The 19,123-nt window shown below is 36.1% G+C and overlaps 2 pseudogenes; both read left to right on the top strand.

Annotated features, from left to right (window-relative positions):
• The first annotated feature begins 1,404 nt into the window (after positions 1 to 1,404).
• LOC141723832 (pleiotropic drug resistance protein 1-like) lies at positions 1,405 to 9,248 on the top strand (annotated as a pseudogene).
• Positions 9,249 to 11,295: 2,047 nt separating this feature from the next.
• LOC141659662 (pleiotropic drug resistance protein 1-like) lies at positions 11,296 to 18,874 on the top strand (annotated as a pseudogene).
• The last annotated feature ends 249 nt before the right edge of the window (positions 18,875 to 19,123 follow it).

The raw sequence follows: 19,123 nt of genomic DNA, 5'->3' as shown, positions 1-19,123 counted from the left end.
GCTGTTTTTCTGAAACTGAAATTCTTGATAAATAGTCAAGAATTTATATTATACAAATTTTAACTATGGACTCCCTATGTATCTTTTGTCATTACACTTAAAATTGTGTATTGAGCTTGAATATTCTTATTACATTATCCGCTTTCTATGATCAGACCAGTTAATGTAGGTACAGAGGTAAAAATATTTAACCAGGCTGTTTGTCAGATGTCCTGTGACTGTGAGTGATGCATGTATTTTGGTGGGTGACACTCACATTTGACTATTTTGGGGCTTTTAGGCAAAATGTTGGGTCGGGTTTTGGGTCCGAGTATTGGTAACGATACGATGTTGTCACATTGTTAGTTTGAGCTTCATTGGTTAGATTTTGATTTAATTATGAGCTTCTCTACAGCTTAATATCATAACTTGATAATATCTTTATTTAAGCTTAATGGATGCAGGATAGTATCCAAGTAAATGTGTGTGTGTTAATAATCTAGGGAACAATTATTTGCTGTTTATGCTATTGGTCTGCTGGTGTGATTGCAGAAGCATACATCTGAAGACAATCTAGGGTGGGTTGATGTAGGATAAAAACTACATAAAACCGAACACATGAACTGGAAATAGGAATCTGCTCAAGTTTGGGGGTACTTCGGAATTCCTAAATAGGTTTGTAAAGAGCAGTATATGATACAGGTGTTTCTTAAGAAGTAAGTGTGATGAACCGCATAGTTTTTATTTGATAGCATCAGGAAAACCAGTAAGACTATGTTGTGTGGAAAAGTGGCCTGCTAAATAATTGATGACTATGTTGAGCCATATATTAATGTGACTCTTGTGAGATACTGGTGCTTGTTTAGTTTTTGTATGTCCTGCAGTTTTTGCTTTTTCGTTGTAATTTTTCCTTTTCTGCCAATTCTTTCATCATTTATTTTGATGTTCATTATGCATTTTTTGGTTTGTGTTTCATCATGAAGCATTTGTTACAAATGGCAGCTATAACTATCAGAGAGGTACTCATTTTCTTGAAATTATGAAATTCAAAAATAATTTAGTGAACTTTATAAATTGTGTTAAGTATGCATTGTTTTTAATTCAAAAAAGAGCAAGCATTTTGAATTCAAGAACTGGGTTTCAAATGTCTTGAAAATCTTGTACAAGTGTGTAATTTGTTTACTTGGGGTTGACTAATCAAACATGGAGGGAAGTTAGTAATCATTATAACCTGAGTAATATTGTGACTAAAAATTAAAATATTTCCCTACTATGTTCCTAGTTTAATGCTTCCAAAGCAAGTTCTCAAACACATTACTTTGGAACTAAACAATTTAAATTAGTACTATTCTGTTTCACAATATATCCACATGTGAACTTACTATAAACTAGTATATAACTTATTTGCTTTAGTATCATGATATCCCATGCAATGTGGCTTGCTGTCGTACACATAGCATGCCAAAAAGTAATCTTTTTTTTTATCATACCATGAGATCCTCAGATGTGGGATGGTTGACTTTGCGCACAGTTCATACGTGGTGATTTCTTGTAATTTAATACTAAATATTAATTGTGTCAAGTGTGAACTTTGATTTCAAGAGCTTGGTTCTTGATAAAATTGCATTAAGTGTATGATGTGTGATTGTGAGTACTAGACATGGATGGAAGCAATCTTTATAATCTGAGTAACAATGTAAGAGATAGCATGAGTACTATAGAAAAGATGGGGAGTTTGAGATCAAATAGTTCTGCAATTTGGAGGAACAGTGGAATGGAAGTGTTTTCAAAATCAGCAAGGGATGAAGATGATGAAGAAGCTTTGAAATGGGCTTCCCTTGAAAAATTACCCACTTTTGATAGACTAAGAAGAGGGCTGCTTCTTGGAACTGAAGTTGATGTACATGATCTTGGAACTGAAGTTGATGTACATGATCTTGGAACTGAAGAGAGGAAAAATTTACTGGATAGGCTTGTCAATATTGCTGAAGAAGATAATGAGAAGTTCTTGCTAAAGCTTAGAGATCGAGTTGACAGGTGAATATGTACCACTAAGATGGTAAATTTTGGTTGATCGGTGTGAATTCAATGTTCTGCTTTCCATGATCTCTGATATTATAATTTGTATTTTTGCTGCAAGGGTTGGAATTAATTTACATCAAATAGAAGTTCAATTTGAGCATTTGAAAATCGAGGCAGAAGTTCATGTTGGAAGCAGGGCCTCGCCTTCTTTCTTGAACTTCTGTTTAGGTATAGTGGAGGTAAGAAGCTCTGTGAAAGAATTGGTTGTATGACATCTTGTCTCTTCCTTGACTTCCACCTCGGTGTAATCTGTATACATAATCAATTATGATTGTAGTTGACTTCAAGTAGAGATTGTTGTGCAATTTTATTATGTTCTTTTACATGTTTATTATCAGCACTCTTCATAGTGACATGTTTGTATTTGCGTTGAAGGGGTTCTTGGATACTCTCCATATAATTTCAAGCAAAAAGGAGCGCTTCACTATACTTAATGACGTTAGCGGAATCATCAGGCCTTGCAGGTGAATTGTAGGAAGTTATAAGCAAACCTATGAATTCACTTTCCGATATTTGAATTTTCTAATTTGTGATTGTAGTTTTCTTATTAGCATTCATGTGCATGGTACTTTCTCAGGATGACATTGCTTTTAGGTCCACCGAGTTCCGGAAAGACCACCTTATTGTTGGCTTTGGCTGGAAAGCTTGATCCTACACTTAAAGTAAATTTCCTGATAATTTACACATTACTTTTTGCTAATTTATTTTATTTTTAGAAAAAGAATCTGACTCAGGGATTGAATATATCACGATAATAGTTTTCTGGAAGTGTAACTTACAATGGCCATGAAATGACTGATTTTGTGCCTAAGAAAACGGCTGCTTATATCAGCCAGTATGATCTCCATATCGGAGAATTGACTGTCAGAGAAACCTTGGCATTTTCTGCAAGGTGCCAGGGGGTCAGATCACGCTATGGTGAGTTCATACTATACTAATGGGCTGCATATATCATTTTTTAGTTATAACTTTTAAATTAATGGATGTGATTCACACATTTGCGCATTGAAAGTTGAAACATTATGTCATCAAACTTTTGCAGAGATGTTGACAGAACTTTCAAGAAGAGAGAAAGAGGGAAACATCAAACCAGATCCTGTGTTGATATCTACATAAAGGTAAACTGATAAACACTTAAATAATGTGCATATATTAAATTATTTTGTTTACAGACAGTCAGAAGAAAAGTGAGGCATAGTTGTCTAGACGGAACTGATGGCTATATAGTTTAGTTAAATTATTTTCATATCAAAAGCATAAAACATTTGAACATTGATTCCCTCTTTTTATTTCAAAATGCAACAAATTTAGCATGATAAAAATTACCGGCTCATATTTGTGTTTTAACTTTCTCTAAAGTTCAGGCTGCTGCAACCGAAGGTCAGGAGGCCAGTGTTGTCACGGAATATGTTTTAAAGGTATTAGAGCTGAACCTAAAAAATGACGGTATTAGAGCTGAACCAAAAAATGTTTACAATCTGCAGTATGATACAAGTATAATGATTTTCTTCTTCTAATTGATTTCAGGTTTTGGGACTTGATGTATGTGCTGATACTATTGTAGGAAACCAGATGATTAGGGGAATATCTGGAGGACAAAGAAAGCGTGTTACAACGGGTAAATAATTTCCTTCCTGACACTAATTTTTTACATGCATTTGTTATATGTGATGAAAAAAATTGGTCGATACAGGTGAGATGTTGGTTGGACCGTCGAAGGCACTTTTTATGGATGAGATTTCCACTGGTTTGGACAGTTCTACAACTTATCAAATTGTGAATGCACTCCGGAACAGTGTCCACATTCTACAAGGAACTGCTCTAATTTCTCTCCTGCAGCCGGACCCTGAAACTTATGATTTATTTGATGACATTATTATCCTATCAGATGGCCAGATAGTGTATCAAGGTCCCCGTGAATATGTACTTGAGTTCTTCGAATCTATGGGCTTCAGATGTCCAGAAAGGAAAGGTGTGGCAGACTTCTTACAAGAGGTAAGTGAGCTATAATTTCTTCAAAATCTAGATGCATATATGTATTGTGCATTTATCGATAAATTATTTGACGAGTCTTGTAAGTTTAAAGCCTTATGTATATTGCATGTAGGTTACATCAAAGAAAGATCAGAAACAGTACTGGCTACAGAAAGATGAGCCTTACAGATTTATTACAGCCATGGAGTTTTCTGAGGGTTACCAGTCGTTTCATTCAGGGGTTCGATTGGGAGATGATCTTGCAACACCATATGACAAGAGCAGAAGTCACCCAGCTGCTCTAGCAACTGATAGGCATGGCATTAGCAAGAAGGAGCTCCTGAAAGCTGTTACTGCAAGAGAAATTTTGCTTATAAAAAGAAACTCATTTGTATACATATTCAAGCTGTCCCAAGTAAGCTCCCTCATCCATTAGCTAGAATACATGGTAAGCTTCAGTTCTATATGTGTATTTTCTGATACTAATGTTCGATACCTTATAGCTTACAACAATCGCCATTGTTACCATGACACTGTTTCTAAGGACCGAGTTCCACCGAAATTCAACTACTGATGGAGGGATATATATGGGTGCTCTATTTTTTGCTGTAGTCATGCTTATGTTTAATGGATTTGAGGAGATTTCAATGACAATAGCTAAGCTTCCGGTCTTTTACAAGCAAAGGGATCTTCTGTTTTATCCAGCATGGTCATATGCACTTCCAGTGTGGATTATCAAGATCCCCATCACATTTTTAGAAGTTGCCGTCTGGGTAGTCCTCACATATTATGTTATTGGGTTTGATCCCGATGTTGGAAGGTGAAGAATCTATAGTTAAAAAAAATGTAACGAAAAAATCACTGCTTCCCAAATGATTTTGCCATGTGTGATAAAAGACTAATCAATTATTTTCCGTAGGTTTTTAAAGCAGTACGTGGTACTTTTACTCATCAATCAGATGGCCTCTGCATTGTTCCGACTTATGGCAGCACTGGGTAGGAACATGATTCTTGCAATGGCATTTGGGGGTTTTGCTTTGCTTGTACTTTTTGCATTAGGTGGCTTCGTCTTAGCAAGAGGTATAAGTTCTCAAATTAATTTTAAAAGCTATTGTATTTCATTTGTACTCATCTTCTGATGCTATTGCTTCTGTCTATGGTTTGATAAACTGTAGAAAATGTAGCGAAGTGGTGGCTATGGGGTTACTATTCGTCTCCCATGATGTATGCAATGAATGCTATTGCTGTTAATGAATTCCTTGGACATCAGTGGCACAAGGTATGGTTTATATTTCAAGCATGCCTCTTTTTTATTTGGCACTGGTCTATTTACTCATCTACCATCTATGAATATAAACAAAAGTTTTAAAATCATTGTCATGCAACAGCCAGTTGTAAATGGAACTGAGACCATAGGAGTTGCGATTTTGAAGTCAAGGGGTTTCTTCCCATATTCATACTGGTATTGGATCGGAGTGGGGGCATTGATTGGCTTTGTTTTGCTACTCAACTTTGCAGTGACCATGGCACTTACTTATCTTGACCGTGAGTATTGATACCACTTCCCCTTTGGATTGTGATTATAATTTGGGAGAAATTATCATATTTTGCCACTATTCTGCAGCTCTGGGAAAACCTCAAACTGTTTCACCAGAAAAAGACCCTACCGATGTCATTGTGCTGTCATCCCGAAAAGGAAACTCTAGGGGAAAGGCTGGAAGTCATGGTTAGAAAGCAACTTTATACAACTTAATACACTTCTGTTTAAATGTCACATTGTAAGTGTAAAAAAGTAACTAACCTCAACTCTAATTGATGTCTTGTTAGGTATCCATGATGAGGCCAGTGAGAACAAGAAAAAGGGGATGATTCTTCCTTTTGAACCACATTCCATCACATTTGATGAGGTTAGGTATTCCGTAGCCATGCCACTGGTAAGCAAAATGATCAGAATGATTGGGTTATTCTTAGATCTTATTGAGCATACTGTTTTTAATGCTAGTCCATGTAATGAGCCTGATTATTAATTATGGCTTCTAATATATGATCGCTGAAGGAAATGAAAGACCAAGGTGTTGCTGAAGATAAATTGTTGCTTCTGAAGGGTGTGAGTGGATCTTTTAGGCCAGGTGTTCTCACTGCTCTAATGGGTGTCAGTGGTGCTGGTAAGACTACATTGATGGATGTGCTTTCAGGTCGAAAAACGGGTGGTTATATCGAGGGGAACATTATGATTTCTGGCTTTCCTAAGAAGCAAGAAACGTTTGCCCGTATTTGTGGATATTGTGAACAGAATGATATACACTCACCTCATGTTACTGTCTACGAGTCACTAATCTTCTCAGCCTGGCTGCGACTGCCTTCAAATGTTGACCCGACAACCAGAAAGGTGGGAAGTTCATAACTTACAATTAGATACTAATTTTCTGTAGTAAATTATAAATGCACTTCTGTGAAGAAGTCAAAATATGCAGGGATATAGAGGAGAGTGCTTCATTGTTAAGCTCCTGATGATCTGTCCAGAATTTAACATTAGAACATGGGATAACGTGCTTCATGTTTAGAACTTTTACAGATGTTCGTGGATGAGGTCCTAGAACTTGTTGAACTAAACACGTTGAAGGCTGGATTAGTCGGGATTCCAGGTGTAAATGGGCTCTCGACTGAACAGAGAAAGCGTCTAACAATTGCAGTTGAGCTGGTGGCAAACCCTTCAATCATTTTCATGGATGAGCCTACTTCGGGTTTGGATGCAAGAGCTGCTGCAGTTGTGATGAGAACAGTAAGAAATACTGTGGACACGGGAAGAACAGTTGTTTGCTCCATTCATCAACCTAGCATAGACATATTTGAAGCTTTTGATGAGGTAAAAATTTCATTAAAAAATTTGATTTAACATTTTATAGAAACTAAAAATTTTAAACACGGAATGCAGCTTTTCCTAATGAAACGTGGAGGGGAGGAACTATATGTAGGACCGGTTGGTAGACATTCTTGTGAACTAATCAAGTACTTCGAGGTGAGAATTCAGATGCATAAACAAACAAAACTCGATAATATATATTTTGCTAGTATCAAATTATGTTCTGAAAAATCTATTCTTCCAAACAGGGTATCGAAGGAACAAACAAAATCAAAGACGGATATAATCCAGCGACCTGGATGTTAGAAGTTACTGCTTCTGCACAAGAGAGGGTTCTAGGAGTTGATTTCACTGAAATCTACCATAATTCTTATTTGTACAGGTAGGAATTAATTAACAACATTATAGTGGACATGCTACAGCACTGATTGTAGATCATACTTCTTTCCAAGAAAATTCCATAATTTTTCTTAATCAAATGATCTTCTGCCTCATTCCATAAAACAGGAGAAACAAAGCACTCATTCGAGAATCTAGCATACCTCGTCCTGGTGCAGAGGATCTCTATTTTCCCTCCCAATACTCGCAATCTTTCATCACCCAGTGTATGGCATGCCTATGGAAACAACGATGCTCATATTGGCGTAACACGTACTATACTGCTGTCCGTTCCCTGATTGCTACTACTGTAGGAGTATTGCTTGGCTCAATGTTCTGGGATCTTGGCTCTAAAATGTAACTTGCAAATAAATCCTTAGCCTTTACTCAATGGTTAAAGATTGTTTAGTCTCTGTCTTCATCTGATGATATATTTTGGATGTACCTTGTAGGCGAACGCAACAAGATCTCTTCAATGCTATGGGTTCCATGTATGCTGCTTGCATCTTCCTCGGTGTCCAAAATGCTTCATCAGTGCGGCCAGTGGTGGATGTTGAACGGACAGTCTTTTATAGAGAAAGAGCAGCAGGCATGTACTCAGCCTTGCCATATGCATTTGCACAGGTAAAAACTAGTTTTAACAAATTACACAGATTTTCTTGTTTGATTCTTATATGTTAATAACATCGCTTCTCTTTTCTTATTGAAGATTTTAGTAGAAGTACCGTATGTTTTTGCTCAAGCCGCAGTCTATGGTGCTATAGTTTATACAATGATAGGATTTGACTGGACAGTGGTAAAGTTCTTTTGGTATATATTCTTCATGTTCTTCACCTTTTTATACTACACTCTTTTTGGAATGGTGACTATTGCGGTGAGTCCCAATGCTGACATTGCTGGGATCATTGGTGCTTCAATTTCTTTATTATGGAACGGCTTCTCGGGATTTATAATCCCACGACCAGTAAGTTCTTTATTATTCAACTTCTCCGATCTAAAGAAGTATTCAAAAGAACACTAGTGTATAATAAATCTTGTCCTACTACAATTTTCAAATAACAGAAAATGCCGATATGGTGGAGATGGTATTCGTACATATGTCCACTTGCTTGGACTTTATATGGACTAATAGCATCACAATTCGGAGATGTAGAAGACAAGATTCTTTCTGATGCAAAAGTAAGTGTTAAAAAATTCGTTGAAGACTATTTTGGATTCAAACACGATAACGTATGGATAGCTGGAGCTGCTGTATCTGGCTTTACAGTTCTTTTGGCATACACATTTGCTTACTCAATTAAAACATTAAACTTTCAAAAGCGGTAACAAGCTTCAGAGGCGAAAACTTTGTCACAGGAGTTGCGATTTATTTATGAAGGACAGGATCAATTTGGCTTTATAGATTAACAAATAGCTTGGAGTTTCTTGTGCTTTTCTTTTGTACAGAACTATGGGCTGGTCCAACAATATTAATTTAGGAGCTAAAATTATATATATATATATATATATATATCACTTTACACCCGACTTGAAAACAAGATCTCTATGAACCTACATTGGCCCTCAATGGTTTGGCCATTCGATAAAGTTTCCACATGCACAATGGCGAAAATTGCCTTGTAATTTCAAGTCTACGACAAAGTCCCATATCACTTTGATACTTAAACCAACGAGATTGTAAAGTATGATCTTACCAGGTAATTCCATTACCAAGAACAAAGCTTCCTTGAAATATTCAGCAGCATTGTAGGAACTTTTAACAGTGTGATAAAAAGAGAAATCCTTCATCTCTGGGAAAACTCTGGAAATGGGAACGAGACCAATTTGGTACTCGACAAACCATTCTGAGTAATCACTTTTCATCTCGTATGCGGAATGAACTCTTGACCTTCCACTAATAGTGGGGGTAGGAAATGTTACTAACATTTCCTTGTCTAGATAAAATTATACAGGCATATTTGTATGTTAATGTATATCTTGTCGCCTGACTCTGTCAAAGAGAAATTTGAGGGTGAGCCACGACATATGCTCGCCCTGCACTATTCTACTAGGGTTTACACACCACATCTAATTGCGAATTAATATAAAATTAATAGGGTCCTCTGTGGCATTTTCCTAAGTTAAGGGACCTTATATGACCCCTGATCACCAGAATACTGCACACATTTAACTTTCAAAAGCGGTAACAAGCTTCAGAGGGGAGGATTTTGTCACAAGAATTGCGATTTGTTTCAAGTCTAGGACAAAGGAAAAAATGACAAGAATAACTGATTTTTTTATAAAAAAAGTAATCAAAATAACCATTATGAAAAAAACGGTAAATTTTAGCCCAATAATTTCCAATTTATATAAGATACTCCACTGGTAGTTGGTAGTTGGGTATCTGGTATCTCATATATAGTAAATACTTCACTAACAATTGGTATTTTATCCACTAAAGTTATTATTAATTTTTCAAAAAAGGGTTATTTTTGTTAATTTTATATTAAATTAAGCTAAACTTGTCCTTCACTCTCCACAAGCTCCGAATGACCATATCATTTTGAAACTTCTATCAACAAGATTCCGGGAATGCATTTCATTGGCGGTGTCTGTTGGAATGGATGTATCATGTATGCATTGGTTAAGTGATATTTTCCCCCTACTCAGATATACCAGAATCGTCCATTTCTGATTGTTTGTACTTCAACATGGACGAGTAAAGGTTAGAAACATTTCCAAGGCCTCCTGTTAGTGAGAATTCACTTGGACCTCAAGGAGGAGTTTGTATTCTGGGGAATCTGAGGAACATTTGCATGTTATTGAGGTTTGTCCCTTGCCACTTCTCTCAGCGTGTCCGAGATGAAAAGTGATTACTTAGATTGTTTTTTCAAGTACCAAGTGGATCTTGATCCAGTCACCAAAGTTGATTACTCAAAGTGATTTTTCATAATGTAATTTCTATAGTTGCAGTTAGTTACTTCCAGTATAAAGTGGTTTCTATATCAATCTTTTTCTCTTATAATTATTACTAGCTAAAAACAATCTGTTTTCGGACAATTGAAGATCTTGATTATTAGTGAAGAATCCCTCCGTCCCAACCAATTCTTTACGTTTGGTTTGAGCACGGAGATCAAGAAATATGTATAAAGTAATGTAAAAGAAAAAGAAAAGTGGGTGAAGTGGTGAGACCCGTTGATTTTTAATATATAAAAGGGAGATAGTGGAGTAAAAGTAGTGTGAAAAGGAAGAAAAAGTGAGAAAGTGGTGAGACCCATTGACTATTTGTAGTAATTTTTGAAATGTAAAGAATTGGATGGCACATCCAAAAAGGAAAGTGTAAAGAAATGGTTGGGACAGAGGGAGAGGGAGTAAGATTAGTTATGAACTTACTATATTAAATTTTGAGATAATAAACTGTATATGTCGTGTTAAGTGTGCATTTTTTTTTAATTCAAAAAACAGAGTAAGCATTTTGAATTCAAGAAAATGGAAATAGACTAAAAATTATAATATTGCTATCCGTGTTCCTTTTTAAATGCTTCCGAAGCCAGTTCTCCTATAATTTCCAACTAAACAATTCAAAGTAGTAGTTAGTTTGTTTCACGACAGATCCACATGTAGACATTTTATAATCAAGAAAATAACTTATTTGATTTGGTATCAAGATATCCCATGCAATGTGGCTTGCTATGAATTGGCAATTTCGTATGTTTTTTGCTGGTGAAATTTATGTGAATACAAGAAGTTCCAATCCATTATTGTTAATTACATCGGAGGTAATCAGATCATCACACGTGAAATTTGGAAATCAGCTAGGACCTTTAGCATTTTCCTATATGTTGTGTTAAGTATGCATTTTTTTAATTCAAAAAATAGAGTAAGCAAATCCTTTTTTAAAATCGTACCACGAGATCCTCAAATGTAATTTATACTAAACATATAAGGTATCAAGTATGCACTTTGATTTGAAGAACTTGGTTCTTAATTTACTGATGAATTGCATTTAGTGTGTGATTGTCTGTAGTTGAGTACTAAACATGGATGGAAGCAATCTTTATAGCTTGAGTAACAGTATAAGAGAGAGCATGAGTAGTAGAGAAAAGATGGGGAGTTTGAGATCAAATAGTTCTGCAATATGGAGGAATAGTGGAATGGAAGTGTTCTCAAGATCAGCAAGAGATGAAGATGATGAAGAGGCTTTGAAATGGGCTTCTATTGCAAAATTACCCACTTTTGATAGATTACGAAAAGGCCTGCTTCTTGGAACTGAAGTTGATGTACATGATCTTGGAACTGAAGAGCGGAAGAATTTACTGGAGAGGCTTGTCAATGTTGCTGAAGATGATAACGAGAAGTTCTTGTTGAAGCTTAGAGATCGAATTGACAGGTGAATATGTACAGCTAAGATGGATAATTTTGGTTGATCAGTATGGATACAATGTTTTGCTTTCTGTGATCTCAGATTTTCTAATTTTTATTTTTGCTACCAGGGTTGGAATTGTATTACCACAAATAGAAGTCCGATTTGAGCATTTGAAAATCGAGGCACAAGCTTATGTTGGAAGCAGAGCTTTGCCTTCTTTTTTGAACTTCTGTATTAGTGCAGTAGAGGTAAGAAGCTCCGTAAAAGAAAAGGTTTTGTCAAATCTTGTTGCTTGCTTGCCTTCCAGCTCAGTGTAATCATAAGTATTATTTTAACCAAAATTAGCGGGTTAAAAGATAAGTCTAAACGATTTAGTGTTTAAGTAATAAAGCATGAAAGTAAAACACAAGAATAATAAAAAAAATCGACACAAGCAATTGGTGACACGAAACCCCCCGGTGAAAGGGTAAAAATCGCGGTTGGGACGGTACCCAACCAAAATTCTTCCACTATAATATCGTTAAACTGATTACAAGAGATGAAGATATAGAAATCTATACAAATAATAATATCGTCCAAACTGCAGGATCGAAGAAGGAGTTTCCCGCCATGTTTTCTTATTATTCTAATCACTTGTGGTCCTCGCATCTCATTATAGTGGAATCATTTCGCATGTGGTTTTTATCCTTTCACAGGGTTTTCCGCGTCACAAATTACTTGTGTCGATTTCTTTTATTGTTCTTGATCTTTACTTTCTTGCTTTAATTACTTAAACACTAAATCGTTTAGACTTATCTTTTAACCTGATAATTTTGGTTAAAACAAGTATACATGGTCAATTATGATAGTACGTGGTTGACTTCCAATCCAAGTAGAGATTGTTGTGCAATTTTGATATGTTTATATACATGTTTATTATGAGCGACTCTTCATAGTGAATTGTTTGTATGTGTTGAAGGGGTTCTTGAATACTCTGCACATAATTCCAAGCAAAAAGGAGCGCCTAACTATACTTAATGACGTTAGCGGAATCATCAGGCCTTGCAGGTGAATTGTAGGAAGTTATAAGCAAACCTATGAATTCACTTTCCGTTGTTTGAATTTTCCAATTTGTGATTGTAGTTTTCTTATTAGCATTTATGTGCATGATACTTTCTCAGGATGACATTGCTTTTAGGTCCACCGAGTTCCGGAAAGACCACCTTATTGTTGGCTTTGGCTGGAAAGCTTGATCCTACACTTGAAGTAAATTTCCTGATGGTTTACACATTACTTTCTGAGAGTTTATTTATTTATTTTTAAATCTGACTCAGGGATTTACATTAATAGTTTTCTGGAAGGGTAACTTACAATGGCCATGAAATGACTGATTTTGTGCCCAAGAAAACGGCTGCTTATATCAGCCAGCATGATCTCCACATCGGAGAAATGACTGTCAGAGAAACTTTGGCATTCTCTGCAAGGTGCCAGGGGGTTGGATCACGCTATGGTGAGTTCATATTATACTCATGGGCTGCATATATCATTTTTTTTAGTTATAAATATATGGATGTGTTCACAGTTGCCACTGAGGGTTTCTACGCGTTGTAACATAATGTTATCGAACTTTTGCAGAGATGTTGACAGAACTTTCAAGAAGAGAGAAAGATGGAAACATCAAACCGGATCCTGATGTTGATATTTATATGAAGGTAAACTAAAACACACTTAAATAATGTGCATGTATTAAAGTGTTTCACTTTGTTTAAAGACGACCAGAAGAAAAATGAGATATAGTTGTCTAGACGGAACTGATGGCTACTATAATTTGGTAAAATTATTTTCATATCGAAAGCATAAAAGATTTGAACACTGATTTCCCCTTTTCATTTCAAAATGGGGCACACGGTGAAACCGTAGGCTACATATGGTGATGGTGAAACCATAAAATACAGAGAGACAGGTATTTACGAGAGAGGATGCAGGTAGCTTGTTTGTACCTTTGATGTGAAACCTAACATATGGATAAGTAGATGATTGTCAAGGTGTAAAAGAATATGTCTAAGAGAGCTAGTATGAAATGTGATTTTACATGGTACTAGTGATTAAGACGTTCTTGTGTTTTAACTTTCTTTATAATTCAGGCTGCTGCAACAGAAGGTCAGGAGGCCAGTGTTGTCACGGATTATGTTTTGAAGGTATTTTAGCTGAGCCTAAAAAATGTTCACAATCACACTACAGTAAGATACACAAGTATAATAGTCTTTTTCATTTCTAATTGATTGTAGGTTTTGGGACTTGACGTGTGTGCCGATACTATTGTAGGAAACCAAATGATTAGGGGAGTATCTGGAGGACAAAGAAAGCGTGTTACAACGGGTAAATAAATTTAGTTCCCGATACTAATTTATGTACATCATTTGGTACATGTGTTGAGAAAAATTGTTTGATACAGGTGAGATGTTAGTTGGACCGTCAAATGCACTTTTTATGGATGAGATTTCCACTGGTTTGGACAGTTCTACAACTTATCAAATTGTGAAAGCCCTCTGCAACAGTGTCCACATTCTTAAAGGAACTGCTCTAATTTCTCTCCTGCAGCCGGACCCTGAAACTTATGATTTATTTGATGACATTATTATCCTATCTGATAGCCAGATAGTGTATCAAGGTCCCCGTGAAAATGTACTTGAGTTTTTCGAATCTATGGGCTTCAGATGTCCAGAAAGGAAAGGTGTGGCAGACTTCTTACAAGAGGTAAAGGAGCTATATCTTGCATTTATCAATTAAATATTTGATGAGTCTTATAAATTTAAAATCTTATATATACCGCATGTAGGTTACATCAAAGAAAGATCAGAAACAGTACTGGCTACACAAAGATGAGCCTTACAGATTTATAACAGCCGCGGAGTTCGCTGAGGGTTACCAGTCATTTCATACAGGGGTTCGAATGGGAGATGATCTTGCAACACCATATGATAAGAGTAGAAGTCATCCAGCTGCTTTGGCAACTGATAAACATGGAATTAGCAAGAAGGAGCTCCTGAAAGCTGTTACTGCAAGAGAAATTTTGCTAATAAAGAGAAATTCATTTGTGTACATATTCAAATTGTTCCAGGTAAGCTCCCTCGTCTATTATCTAGAATAAATGGTATTAGCTTTAGTTCTGTATGTGTATTTTCTGATACTAATAATACCTTATAGCTTACAACCGTCGCCATTGTTGCCATGACACTGTTTCTAAGAACTGAATTGCACCGAAATTCAACTACTGATGGAGGGATATATATGGGTGCTCTATTTCTTGCTGTAGTCATACTTATGTTTAATGGACTAGCGGAGATTGGAATGACAATAGCTAAGCTTCCCGTTTTTTACAAGCAAAGAGATCTTCTGTTTTATCCAGCATGGTCATATGCACTTCCGGTGTGGATCATCAAGATCCCGATCACATTTTTAGAAGTTTCCGTCTGGGTAGTCCTCACATATTATGTTATTGGGTTTGATCCTAATGTTGGAAGGTGCAGAATCTAAAGTTGAAAAAATTTATAATGGAAAAATACTTTTTCCACGTGTGATAAAAGACTAATCAATTACTTTCTGTAGGTTTGTTAAGCAGTACGTAGTACTTTTACTCATCAACCAGATGGCCTCTGCATTGTTCCGACTTATGGCAGCACTGGGTAGGAACATCATTCTTGCATTGGCTTTTGGGGGTTTTGCTTTGCTTGTACTTTTTGCATTATGTGGCTTCATCTTAGCACGGGGTATGAGTTCTCAAATTAATTTAAGAAGCTATTTTAAATCATTTGTACTCATATTCTGATTCTATTGCTTCTGTCTATGGTTTGATATACCTATAGATAATGTAGCGAAGTGGTGGCTATGGGGTTACTATTCATCACCCATGATGTATGGGATGAATGCTATTGCTGTTAATGAATTCCTTGGACATCAGTGGAACAAAGTATGGTTTATATTTATAGCATGCCTCTTTTTTATTTGGCACTAGTCTATTTACTCATCTACCATCAATGAATATAAACAGAAGTTTTAAAATCATTGTCATGCAACAGCCAGTTGCAAATGGAAATGAGACCATAGGAGTTGCGATTTTGAAGTCAAGGGGTTTCTTCCCATATTCGTACTGGTATTGGATCGGAGTGGGGGCACTGGTTGGTTTTGTTTTTCTACTTAACTTTGCAGTAATGATGGCTCTTACTTATCTTGACCGTGAGTAGTCCTACCATTTTCCTTTACGGATTATGATAATAATTTGGTAGAAATTATCATAATTTGGCACTATTCTGCAGCTCTGGGGAAAACTCAAACTATTTCACCAGAAGAAGAACCTGCCGATGACATTGTGCTGTCATCCCAACAAGGTAACTCTGCTGGACGAGCTGGAAGTCGGGGTTAGAAAGCAACTTTATGCAGCTTATTACACGTCTGTTTAAATGTCACATTGTGTGTTAAGAAATAACTAATCTCAGTTCTATTTGCTGTCTTGATATTGATCCAAAACAGGTATCCATTTTGAGGCCAGTGAGAACAAGAAAAAAGGGATGATTCTTCCTTTCAAACCACATTCCATCACATTTGATGACGTTAAGTATTCCATTGACATGCCACTGGTAAGAAAAATGATAAAAATGATTGGGTTATGCTTAGATCTAATTGAGGATAGTGTTCTGATGCTAGTCCATATAATGAGCCTGATTATTAATTATGGCTTCTTATATATGATCGCTGAAGGAAATGAAAGAACAAGGTGTTGCTGAAAATAAGTTGTTGCTTCTGAAGGGTGTCAGTGGATCTTTTAGGCCAGGTGTTCTCACTACTCTAATGGGTGTCAGTGGTGCTGGTAAGACTACTTTGATGGATGTGCTTGCAGGTCGAAAAACTGGTGGTTATATCGAGGGGAACATTATGATTTCAGGCTTCCCTAAGAAGCAGGAAACATTTGCCCGTATTTGTGGATATTGTGAACAGAATGATATCCATTCACCTCATGTTACTGTCTACGAGTCACTAATTTTCTCAGCCTGGCTGCGATTGCCTTCAGATGTTGATTTGGCATCCAGAAAGGTGGGAAATTGATAACTGTACTACAGTTGGATACTCATTTTCGTATGCACTCACTGATAAAAAATAATTATGCAGATATTTAGAAGAGAGTGCTTGCTTGTTGAGCTTCACGGTAATTATTAGAACACGGAATAACCTGCTTCATGTTTAGAACTTTTACAGATGTTCGTTGATGAGGTCCTAGAACTTGTTGAACTTAACACATTGAAAGCTGGCTTAGTTGGGATTCCAGGCGTAAATGGGCTCTCAACTGAACAGCGAAAGCGTCTAACAATTGCAGTTGAGCTGGTGGCAAACCCCTCAATAATATTCATGGATGAGCCTACTTCAGGTTTAGATGCAAGAGCTGCTGCAGTTGTGATGAGAACAGTAAGGAATACCGTGGACACGGGGAGAACAGTTGTTTGCACCATTCATCAACCTAGCATAGACATATTTGAAGCTTTTGATGAGGTGAGAAAAGTTGTGAAATTAATTGTTTTAACATTTTATACAAACTAAAAAAATTAAATATGGAATGCAGCTTTTCCTTATGAAACGTGGAGGGGAAGAAATATACGTAGGACCGGTTGGTAGACATTCTTGCAAGCTAATCAAGTACTTCGAGGTGAGAATTCCGATGCAGAACAAACAAAACTCAAAATTATATATTTCACTGCTATTCAAATTATGTTATAAACATCTGTTCTTCCAAAAAGGGTATCGAAGGAATAAGCAAAATCAAAGACGGATATAATCCATCGACCTGGATGTTAGAAGTTACTGCTTCTGCACAAGAGAGGGTTCTAGGAGTTGATTTCACTGAAATCTACCATAATTCTGATTTGTACAGGTAGGAATTAATTAATAACATTATAGTCGACATGCTACAGGCAACACTGATTGTAGAACATACTTCTTTTTAAGAAAATTCCATAATTTTTTCAATCAAATGATCTACTTCCTTATTCTATGAAACAGGAGAAACAAAGCACTCATTCGAGAATCTAGCATACCTCATGCTGGTGCAGAGAATCTCTATTTTCCCTCCCAATACTCGCAGTCTTTCATAACCCAGTGTATGGCATGCCTATGGAAACAACGATGCTCATATTGGAGAAACACATACTATACTGCTGTCCGTTTCCTAATTGCTACTACTGTAGCAGTATTGCTTGGCTCAATGTTCTGGGATCTTGGTTCTAAAATGTAACTTGCAAATAAAAACTTACCCATTGCTCAATGGTTAAGATTGTTTAAACGCTTCTTCACCTGATAATCTATTTTGGATGTATATTGTAGGCGAACGCAACAAGATCTCTTCAATGCTATGGGATCTATGTATGCTGCTTGCATCTTCCTCGGGGTTCAAAATTCTTTATCAGTGCGGCCAGTGGTGGATGTTGAACGAACAGTCTTTTACAGAGAAAGAGCTGCAGGAATGTACTCAGCCTTGCCATATGCATTTGCACAGGTAAAAATTAGTTTTACCAGATTGCACAGATTATCTTGTTTGAATCTATATGTTAAGAAAATCCCTTTTTTCTCATTGAAGGTTTTAGTAGAAATACCTTATGTTTTTGCTCAAGCCGCGGTCTATGGTTCTATAGTTTATACGATGATTGGATTTGACTGGACAGTAGTAAAATTCTTTTGGTACATATTCTTCATGTTCTTCACCTTTTTATACTACACTCTTTTTGGAATGGTGACTGTCGCGGTCACTCCTAATGCTGACATTGCTGGTATCTTTGGGGCTTCCGTTTCTTTATTTTGGAACGCCTTTTCAGGATTTATAATCCCACGACCAGTAAGTTCTTTATTATTCAACTTCTCCGATCTAAAGAAGCATTCAAAAGAACACTAGTGTATAATAAATCTTGTCCTACTACAATTTTCAAATAACAGAAAATGCCGATATGGTGGAGATGGTATTCGTACATATGTCCACTTGCTTGGACTTTATATGGATTAGTAGCATCACAATTTGGAGATGTAGAAGACAAGACTCTTTCTGATGCAAATGTAAGTGTTAAAGATTTTATCGAAGATTATTTTGGATTCAAACACGATAACGTTTGGATAGCTGGAGCTGCTGTGGCTGGCTTTGCAATTCTTATGGCATACACATTTGCCTATTCTATTAAATCGTTCAACTTCGAAAGGCGATAATTTGTTACAAAACTTGCAAATTATTTAGGAAAGACGGGATCTTTGTTTGCTTTATAGATTAACAAATAGCTTAGAGTAAATATCTATCTATCTTCTGCTTTTCTTTTGTACAAAACTAAGAATATAAATATAAATAATACTTTAAACACATATATATTTACATATTTGTGATTAATAATATTATTTATATACTTCATTACATAAATAATGAAAAAATATATAATAAGTACACTATATATATTTAGATATCATTATAAAACATATTATTCTAAAAACATGTT

Source organism: Apium graveolens, chromosome 5 (assembly GCF_009905375.1).
Source record: "Apium graveolens cultivar Ventura chromosome 5, ASM990537v1, whole genome shotgun sequence".
NCBI lineage: Eukaryota > Viridiplantae > Streptophyta > Magnoliopsida > Apiales > Apiaceae > Apium > Apium graveolens.
Note: the sequence above shows the minus strand (reverse complement) of the source record. Positions and strands in the feature narration are given on the sequence as shown.